The sequence below is a fragment of the Balaenoptera acutorostrata genome, chromosome 13 (genome assembly GCF_949987535.1).
Source record: "Balaenoptera acutorostrata chromosome 13, mBalAcu1.1, whole genome shotgun sequence".
Taxonomy (NCBI): Eukaryota; Metazoa; Chordata; class Mammalia; order Artiodactyla; family Balaenopteridae; genus Balaenoptera; species Balaenoptera acutorostrata.
In genome coordinates, this window is record NC_080076.1 from 66,079,666 (window position 1) to 66,088,635 (window position 8,970).

Consider the following 8,970-nt stretch of genomic DNA (forward strand, 5'->3'; position numbering starts at 1 on the left):
CTGATCGCTCCCCAGACCAAAAATCCTTTAAGAGAGTGGACACCGGTTCTCCAGTTGTACAATATTAGGAAGTGGAGGATGTAGACTTGTGACTATAAAATATCAGTTCTATTCGTTTGAACTGTTTTTTTTTAATTAATTTATTTATTTTTGGCTGCGTTTGGTCTTCGTTTCTGTGCAAGGGCTCTCTCCAGTTGCGGCAAGTGGGGGCCACTCTTCATCGCAGTGCGCGGGCCTCTCACTATCGCGGTCTCTCGTTGCGGAGCACAGGCTCCAGACGCGCAGGCTCAGTAGTTGTGACTCACGGGCCATGTCCCTTTGCGGCATGTAGGATCTTCCCAGACCAGGGCTCAAACCTGTGTTCCCTGCATTGGCAGGCAGATTTTCAACCACTGCGCCACCAGGGAAGCCCCTCGTTTAAACTTTTTCCTCTAGATCTTGGTTTCTGTGCCACCTATAGAAAAATAATTCTAGATACTTTACAAGTGATCTAATTGTAACAATATTTTTTTTCTGTTTTTAAATTTAGTTTGTCCCACATGATTTTCCCCAGAGGAAAAACAATACTTTTATAATGGTCAGTGGGGAAACAAATACATGTGCAGGAACCGTTACTCTCTGGTCAGCTTCTCCAGAACGCAGTGGGCAGAGGCCACACATGTTACGTCTCTTGCGTCCTAATAAGGTGTTCCCTCCACTTGGGCTTCAGACAGTGGCGAGTTATTTTGCTTTATTTATCCTGTCACCCTGGTTTGGAGGGGCGGACTGGTGCTGCAGAAACATTTCTCATAAGTACTATTTGAACTTAAAAAAAAATCAGATACCTGAGTTTGAAGGCGGTTGCTGTTTGTGATATCCGAGAACGGCAAAAAACTAAAGGGCTAAGAACTGGGTATGCCTTGATTCACAAGAGGACTGGCTGGACCGTTTGGTGGCAGAGAATTTCTGTTCAGAGCTCCAGGCCTTCTCTCCCGGCTGCGTCAGGAAGCAGCTGCTGGTGTGTGAGTTTTGAAACGTGGCACAGCTCCCCCACAGAGGCATACAGACTGGTCCCTCAGGGTCTGATCTTGGAGCTCAGAGGTGATGCTCTTAACAGACGTGGACTTGGCCAAGGGAACCCGTGTAAGTTTCAGGAGCCCGGCAGTCTCTGGTCTTGATTAGCTCCTCTTGGTGTGGCTGGGACTTCACAGCACCCGGCGGGGCCACCTCGGGCGGGAATCCGAGTCTCTGCACTGTGGCGTTGCCTCCCAGACGAAGCTGAGAACCAGTCTTCTAGAGGTTAGTCGTTATTCATAGTTAGGTTGATGTTCAAAGCCTTTTTCACGTGGGGGCTGAGCTTGAACTGAAGACGTTGAGCATCCGAGTGTGCTGGCAGGGCTCTGGGGGGAGGACATGTCCGCCCAGAACATGCTTGGTTTATGTTGCTGCCTCGCTTTTCGGATTCTTTTTCTTTTTCTTTTCTTTCTTTCTTTATTATACAGCAGGTTCTTAATAGTTATCTATTTTATACATGTCAGCGTATATATGTCAATCCCAGTCTCCCAATTCATCCCACCACCACCACCCCACCCCACCCCCCGCTTTCCCCCCTTGGTGTCCATACGTTTGTTCTCTACATCTGTGTCTCTATTTCTGCCACTTTTCAGATTCTAAGACGCACAACAGTGGACTTACTGTGTCCTAGAATTGTTGTTCTACATCTGTATGAAGCTTTTTGTAAGGTCTTGTGTAAGCTGTTAAATTTTACCTGTTGGCGGACTGATGGTCCTTATACTGGAGGTAGATGCTGGACTGATCATTTGCGTCTGACTTTCTTGTTTACAAAGTGAGTGTGTGGCAGGTGAGTGACCGAGTATCGGATGGATTAGAGTCGGGCATCTTTGGAAAAACAAATTTAAATGTTCAAGATCCCCAAACCGCACATGCTTCCCAGTGCTCTTTGAGTTTTGTTGGGTTGATGGAGGTGTCATGTCCCACGTGATCTTAGCCAAGCTTCCCCAGGCTCCTCAGCGTCCTGTAGCTGGGGCAGAAGTGTTTGGAACAGACTTTAAAGTAATAAGTGTGCATGGAAGAATTGCCCCAAATAAAAAGTATGAATGGAAACTCTGCAACCAGGGGGGCCTCTCTCCCTATAAGAAACTGTTAAGGAAAGCATTATATTTTCAAAAAAATGATTAAAAGAATCATAGTAAAAATATTCTCCTGGGCTTTGCTTTTGTAACTTAACACGGTTTGAAGATTTCTTTTAAAATCACATACTGTACTGGGACTTCCCTGGCGGTCCAGTGGTCAAGACTCCGCACTTCCAATTCCGGGAGCGTGGGTTCGATCCCTGGTCGGGGAACTAAGATCCCACATGCCGCACGGTGTGGCCAAGGGGGAAAAAAATCACATACATATCCCAGCATGTATTTGACAGAATTGCTTACTAACATCCCCTGGGATGGTAGTTGTTGGCTCCCTGTCACCCTGTCCTGGAAGTGTGTCCTCGCCTCCCTGCTCGTCCTGATTTTTCTTTCCCTCGCTGCTTCACCTCCTCCGCTGCTTTTAGCCTGTTCATTTTCTTCTGCCGCCTCTCTTGCTGGAGGCCCACTGGACCCTCTGTGCCAGGGGAGGTGACCATCCCCCTGGCTGGCTGAGGAAGGGCGCCACGGAGCTGGGATGGCGAGGTTCAGGGGCAAAATTAGAATCCAAGCAGATCTTGACAGCCTGGGATCCAAGTAGATGACATTCAACAGGGATAAATATAGGGTCTTAGGCATTGGTTTTAAAATAGAGAAAACTTGCTGTGGTGTAATTTGAGAGAAGTCTGTAATGCACTAAAAATGTAGCTTTTAAACTATCCTGAACTAACCTAGTTCTAAAGTTTAGGTAAGTTCCAGAAAAGACCTTAGTATCACCATTTTTCATAGGCCCTCATTTACAGAGCTTCCTCTAACATAGGAAAAGGCTTGCTAATAAGTTTGAAATATAAAATATATTTTCTTAAACTGCATATTTTCTTGACTGCCTAGAACAAGTAACCTCTCTACTAATTAATTATATAACATCCATGTGCTGGGCCCTGGGATCGGCAGTGAGTGAGCCTGGGGAGAAGACAGACGCAGAAGGAACAAGGCCCGGAGGTGACAGCCCAGGTGTTGACCCCGTGGGGCGTCTGGCTCTTTGACACGAGAAGCTAGTGTTGTCACCAACGACCTGTGTGAGCATAGCTGTGGCCCTGCCGGCCAGGCTACGGTCCCTTCAGTAGAGCAGCCACAGGACATTCAGATGCGCAGTTTCTTTTATGTTTTCCTCAGCGTCAGATTCGAATTTGGGTTTGTTTCATCACAGGTCTAGAGAACCAAGAGGATTGTGAGAGAGTGTCCTGTCTACTTTTTTTTTTTTTTTTTTTTTTTTTTTTTTGATTTTTGGCTGCACCACGCAGCATGTGGGATCTTAGTTCCCCGACCAGGGATCGAACCTGTGCCCCCTGCATTGGAAGGCGGAGTCCCGACCACTGGACTGCTGGGGAGGTCCCTTGTCTACTTTTATTAACTCTGATACGGGCTGTTTTAAATGTGTAGCTTGGTTACCTACCAGACTGATTATTCTGGGAATCAGAGTCCTTGGTTATTTCTACTGACTAATGGAAAACTGCATCTCAGGACTCTTTTTGCACGTGGAATAAAACTCAGGGATATCTGGTATTCTTTGTGGGGTTGTGCTGTGTTTAGCATCCCGGGTCCCAGCCCATCAGGGTTCTCGAGTCGTTGGAGTTAAAGCTGTCCCTGCCTGTCTCCAGAGACTGCAGGATCCCACCCGGCTAGAACCACCGTCTTCATTTTTTCTGGTTCTAATGGTCTCTGGCTAATTTTTGCATCCATGGTTCCCAGATGTTAAGACACCATCTTACGTTTGTGAGGTACTGGACTTTTCCCAATGCCACGAATGTGTGTATAAGCTCTTACGTGAGGAACTGGACTCAAATCACTAATTTTTTTTTTTAATATATGTATTTTTAAATTTATTTATTTTATTATTTTTGGCTGCGTTGGGTCTTTGTTGCTGCACGCAGGCTTTCTCTAGTTGCGTTGAGCGGGGGCTACTCTTCCTTGAGGTGCACGGGCTTCTCATTGTGGTGGCTTCTCTTGTTGCAGAGCACGGGCTCTAGGCGCGCGGGCTTCAGTAGTTGTGGTGCACAGGCTCGGTAGTTGTGGCGCACGGGCTTAGTTGCTCTGAGGCATGTGGGATCTTCCCAGACCCGGGCTTGAACCCGTGTTACCTGCATTGGCAGGTGGATTATTAACCACTGCACCACCAGGGAAGCTCCATGGAAGTAGATTTAGACTTTGTGACATGCAGGGGAATGCTTTAAGCAAAAGCTCTTGGGCGGGTCTTTGTTATTGCTTCCTTTGGGGAAACCAGTTTCTGGGCCCGTCCCCAAGGCCTCCTTCCCGCTGGCTCGCCATGGTCGTGACTGGGCTCCCCCCTACTGGTGTCATCCTTACTCCCGTGGGTTCCCGTGTGTTCAGCCCCTCAGGGTTGCGGGCTCCTGGAAGCCTGCCGCTGCTGTGCTGGCTGTACCTGTTAAAGGCATAGAGACGCATGTTCGCATTGGCCTCCAGTAGTCACTTGCTGTGATCCCTTATCTGGTCTAGGTCTGATCTGTTTCAGAGAGGAAAAACTTACTTTAATCAAATGCTTCTTTTCTGTTTAGCTTCGAAACCTGGGACTTAATCCAGCTGACGCTGGCTTCAGCATACTGACCATGGGACCTGGCAGGATTCCGTGTGCCCAGGACGAGCCGGCACAGGTGGTGAACGCTGGCATGAGTGACCCGCGGCGCCTGCTGCACGGCCAGTCTGCAGACAGAGCCACCGTGCATCCAGCCTCTGGAAGGTACTCCTGACGGATGTTCAGAAAAGCATTTACCTCACCTGCTTTGTTACCTTTTATATTGAACAAGCGTCATACACTCACAGCAAAGTGTCATCAATAGCATTAAACTCCAGAAGTTTTAGCATAAGCTGTGTCTTGCGCGTCCTGTTCAATAAGAGGCCCTGAGCTTTGGTGCCCTCACCCCTACGTCCAGATGCATGCGAGGGAGGGAGCGCCATGCCTCGCCCTGCAGGCACTCTTGACCTCAGAGGGGAAGGTTGGGTGATGGGGGTGAGGGAGGTTGTCCAGGCAACCTGGAGTGTGCATCCAGATCCTGCTTCACTTGGGAAATGTGCCAATGACGGGGCCGTCGGGCATTAGTAGAATTTCACTTCCCTGGACTTGGGGTCTCGGGTGCTTGAAACCTAGTTACTCTGAGGACATAGAATCTTTCCCTACTGCCAGGATTCAGGAACTGAAAGGATTATGTATATACCAGCCTTGCTAGTGTTTTACGTGAAATCTTTATCACTTACTTTGAAAAGTGAAAGTGCTTTCTAGACCTAAAATTTGTGAATGCCAAATATTAGCTTTGCGTTGCTTCTATTTTTTTACAGAAAGAGGGTCTACTTGGTCATTTCAGTAGGTAGAGGGACATCTGGAAGTGAAGACCTTTCTATTCAAAAAGAAATAGCTGAATAATTTCTATTCGAAATGATCTTTTGTCTGTTTTCAGCTCTATTTCTTGTCACTATTTTTTTGAACATGTAGTGTAAGTATTGTAAACTGTTTTAAGTTTAATTGAAGTTATTAAACTTCCTGAACTCTTAATGATACTTTTGGCTCCTCTGCGTTTTCTGTTTTTACAGTACTGTCGAGAGACCCTGTCTAGCGTGCTGTTTGCTGTTTGGTGTGCTCCACGGGTCTCGCGATGCCCAGCCTGTTGGTCTCCTGGGCCCTTTAACATGCGGCTCTCCTGGGGTGTGGGTGTGGGGGCAGAGAGAACACGGCATCTGCATGTTGTCCGTCCCTCCAGCCAGAGACCACCAGGAGCACCATGGGGGGTGGGTCTGGGTAAGAGGGTGTTAAGAAGAGGCTTTGATGGGATCTGGGCTTCCGTTGGGTAGTCTGGGGGATGGTCTGAGGAAGCCAGAGTTTGCTGTAGCTTGGACGCTGTCGGAGAGGGGAGTGATTCTCTGATTGGGCATCTCAGGAACCCTCCCTACGGCAGTGGTGGGGTTCCGGGGGGGGGCAGACTGGAGAGAGCGTGAAGCTGGGATGGGTGAAGAGACAGCAGCCACTCATTTTAGCCAAGGGGGAGCTCTTGGTGTTTCAGGGGAGGCACAGTGACTTGGTTGTCGTCTGTGCTTGGATCACGCCCTGAAGCGGCCTTCCCATCTCACTGCATCTCGGTCCCCGGGGGCTCTGTGAGTGGCTCCCATTCCGGGAGGGCAGCGTGGCCCGCCTCCAGGTGCCCGGCTGCCCCTCTTCTCTCCGTGTTCACATGAGCTGCTGCAGCTGGAACCACGTGCGGTGCTGTTTTTCTTTTTTTTTTTTTTTTTTGCTGTTTTCTTTTGCACGAGGAAGCATGAGGCTGTAGGACCAATGTGATGTCATTTTAAGGCTTTTCTCCTGTTCTTACTGCAACCCTGAGGCCACAGGAGGATCCTGGACCCTGTAGTACATGTTGCTGGCAAATGGAGGCCACACCAAAGTGAGCAAAGTTGTCTTTAAAAAAGTATTTGTACAGTGATAGCATTACACAGGTAACTGAATTACACTGTTACTGTTTCACAAGCCTGGGCTGTTCCATGGGGGCTGGTGTGAACTCGTGGGGGTGGGAGTCTGAGCCTGGACGATCAGGGGCGCCCGTGTTGGCTGAGGGCTTGTGGGGGAACAAGGTTCTTTTTTGTTTTTGGCAATGCCGCACTGCATGCGGGATCTTAGTTCCCCGACTAAGGATCGAACCCACGTCCCCTGCTGTGGAAGCACGGAGCCCTAACCACTAGACGGCTGGGGAAGTCCATCGGGCTCTTGTTTAAAAGCTCTGCTTTGCAGCCCGCTCCCACCTGGTTGAGAGTTCCTTCTGGAGCTGCCCGAGCAGACTCGCTCACCCTGGGCCCTTCAGACCGTCCACTGATGGATTGCTGGTGGATATTTTCAGAGATGCATTTTCACCCTTGACCCAAAGAGCCTGAAGTCGGGTAGAATCCCTCATTGCTGCTGTTTTCATGGAATATTAATACTCTGCCTGCGGGATCAGCAGACTTAGCCCCCAAGCTAAGGGTGGTTTTTATATTTTTAAAGAGTTGTAAACACAAAACATGAACGTGTGACCGGGGTCTTCGTGCCCCTTTGTAGAGTTTGTGACTTTGTATCACGGCCCAAGTGTGATATTCCTGCTCTTATTAGGAAACACTGCCCTCTGAGCATTCGCGTGTACTTCTCTTCACAAATGTTACCTCTTTCCCTTCATTTTTAGAGGCACGTGGGGTGCAGGCTGCTGCCAGCCAAGCAGGTGGCCAGGCTCAGGTGGGCGCGCGGGGCAGTGGATGGCGCCCCCTCGTGGCGGGACCCCTTCACCGCCAGGACCGCAGTCCTGAGGTTGATTCCCAAAGGGGTTTGGTCCTTGTTTTGTTTTTTGTTCTGATGCTAGATAGTTTGTACTGCATGTAAAACAAGTTATTTTTAGCCAGTCTGAGGACAGCTTGACCAGGTTTCCAGCTGGAGGACGTTTCCCCTGAGCCTGGGCTGTCTGACCCTGGAAGGCAGCCCTATCCTGGAGTTGCACTTGCAGCCCAGCCTTTGTTTCTGTGTCTGACTACTTTATTCAGGTGGAATTTACAGGCCATAAAATTCCTTTATTCTTTTTTTCTTTTTTTAAATTACTGCCACACCCTGGGCATCACACCACAGAAGTGATTTTTTTAAATTAATTAATTTATTTATTTATTTATTAACGTTGGTCTGCGTTGCGTCTTCGTTGCTGTGCGCGGGCTTTCTCTAGTTGCGGCGCGCGGGCTTCTCATTGCGGTGGCTTCTCTCGTTGTGGAGCACAGGTTCTAGGCGCACGGGCTTCAGTAGTTGTGGCACGTGGGCTCAGTAGTTGTGGCACACCGGCTTAGTTGCGCGGTGGCATGTGGGATCTTCCTGGACCAGGGATAGAACCTGTGTCTTCTGGATTGGCAGGCAGATTCTTAACCACTGCGCCACCAGGGAAGTCCTTCAACATATTTTCTAACGTGAGTATAAATACTGACACACTTTTACACTCTTCTGAGAAGGAGGTAATGCCTAGGAGGCTCTTGTCAATATTTAGAAGTTAACGTGGTTAATTACTACTCAAGACATTTTCTTTTTCCTCTTAATCAGACTAGCTGTAAGTAATACATCTTAAAGTAATAGAAGGATACAGAATTAAGAGTGTAGAATTTATCTTTCTAATTTTTAATTTATCTTTCTCTAATCTCCCTCACATTAAATACTAGCTGGGAAGATGCTTCAAATCCTAAATATTGAGACAAAGAGTAAAGCGCGAAGTCTCAGACAATGGCGGAAAGGGGGATTTATGGAAATGGGTCTTTGCGAGCACCATTGTCCTGGTGACGGAGACCACAGTCTACCCCGGAGCATGAGGTGACTCTGAGCCCACCAAGATGTTGGATGGACACACCGGTCTCACAGGGCGCCGGGCCATCCACTGCCACGCGGGTGAATACCCGGAGGGACTGCTCCTCTTGGCGTCTCGGCCCAGGTGAGCTTTGGCTGCCTTCAGGGCCTGGCCTGACGGACCATCAAGGCCTAATATTTAAGTTGGTGTAGGTGTAAGGCAGGAGAAGTAGGCCCCGGACTGAAAGAAGTAGAGGTTACAAAGAAATCCAAACTTTGGATCATATAGGTATTTATTTATTTATTTAATATTTATTTATTTATTTGGTTACACCAGGTCTTAGTTGTAGCAGGTGGGCTCCTTAGTTGCGGCTCCAGGGCTCCTTGTGGCTCATGGACTCCTTAGTTGTGGAATGCAAACTCTTAGTTGCGGCATGCATGTGGGATCTAGTTCCCTGACCAGGGATGGAACCCGGGCCCCCTGCACTGGGAGCATGGCGT

The 8,970-nt window shown here is 48.6% G+C and overlaps 1 long non-coding RNA gene across 1 annotated transcript; it reads left to right on the top strand.

Moving 5' to 3' along the window:
- The first annotated feature begins 476 nt into the window (after positions 1-476).
- On the top strand, positions 477-5,696 carry LOC103014734 (uncharacterized). The gene is made up of 3 exons (XR_009005120.1): positions 477-1,278; positions 1,647-1,840; positions 4,700-5,696. It is a non-coding gene; the product is annotated as an uncharacterized LOC103014734 (long non-coding RNA).
- Positions 5,697-8,970: the final 3,274 nt, after the last annotated feature.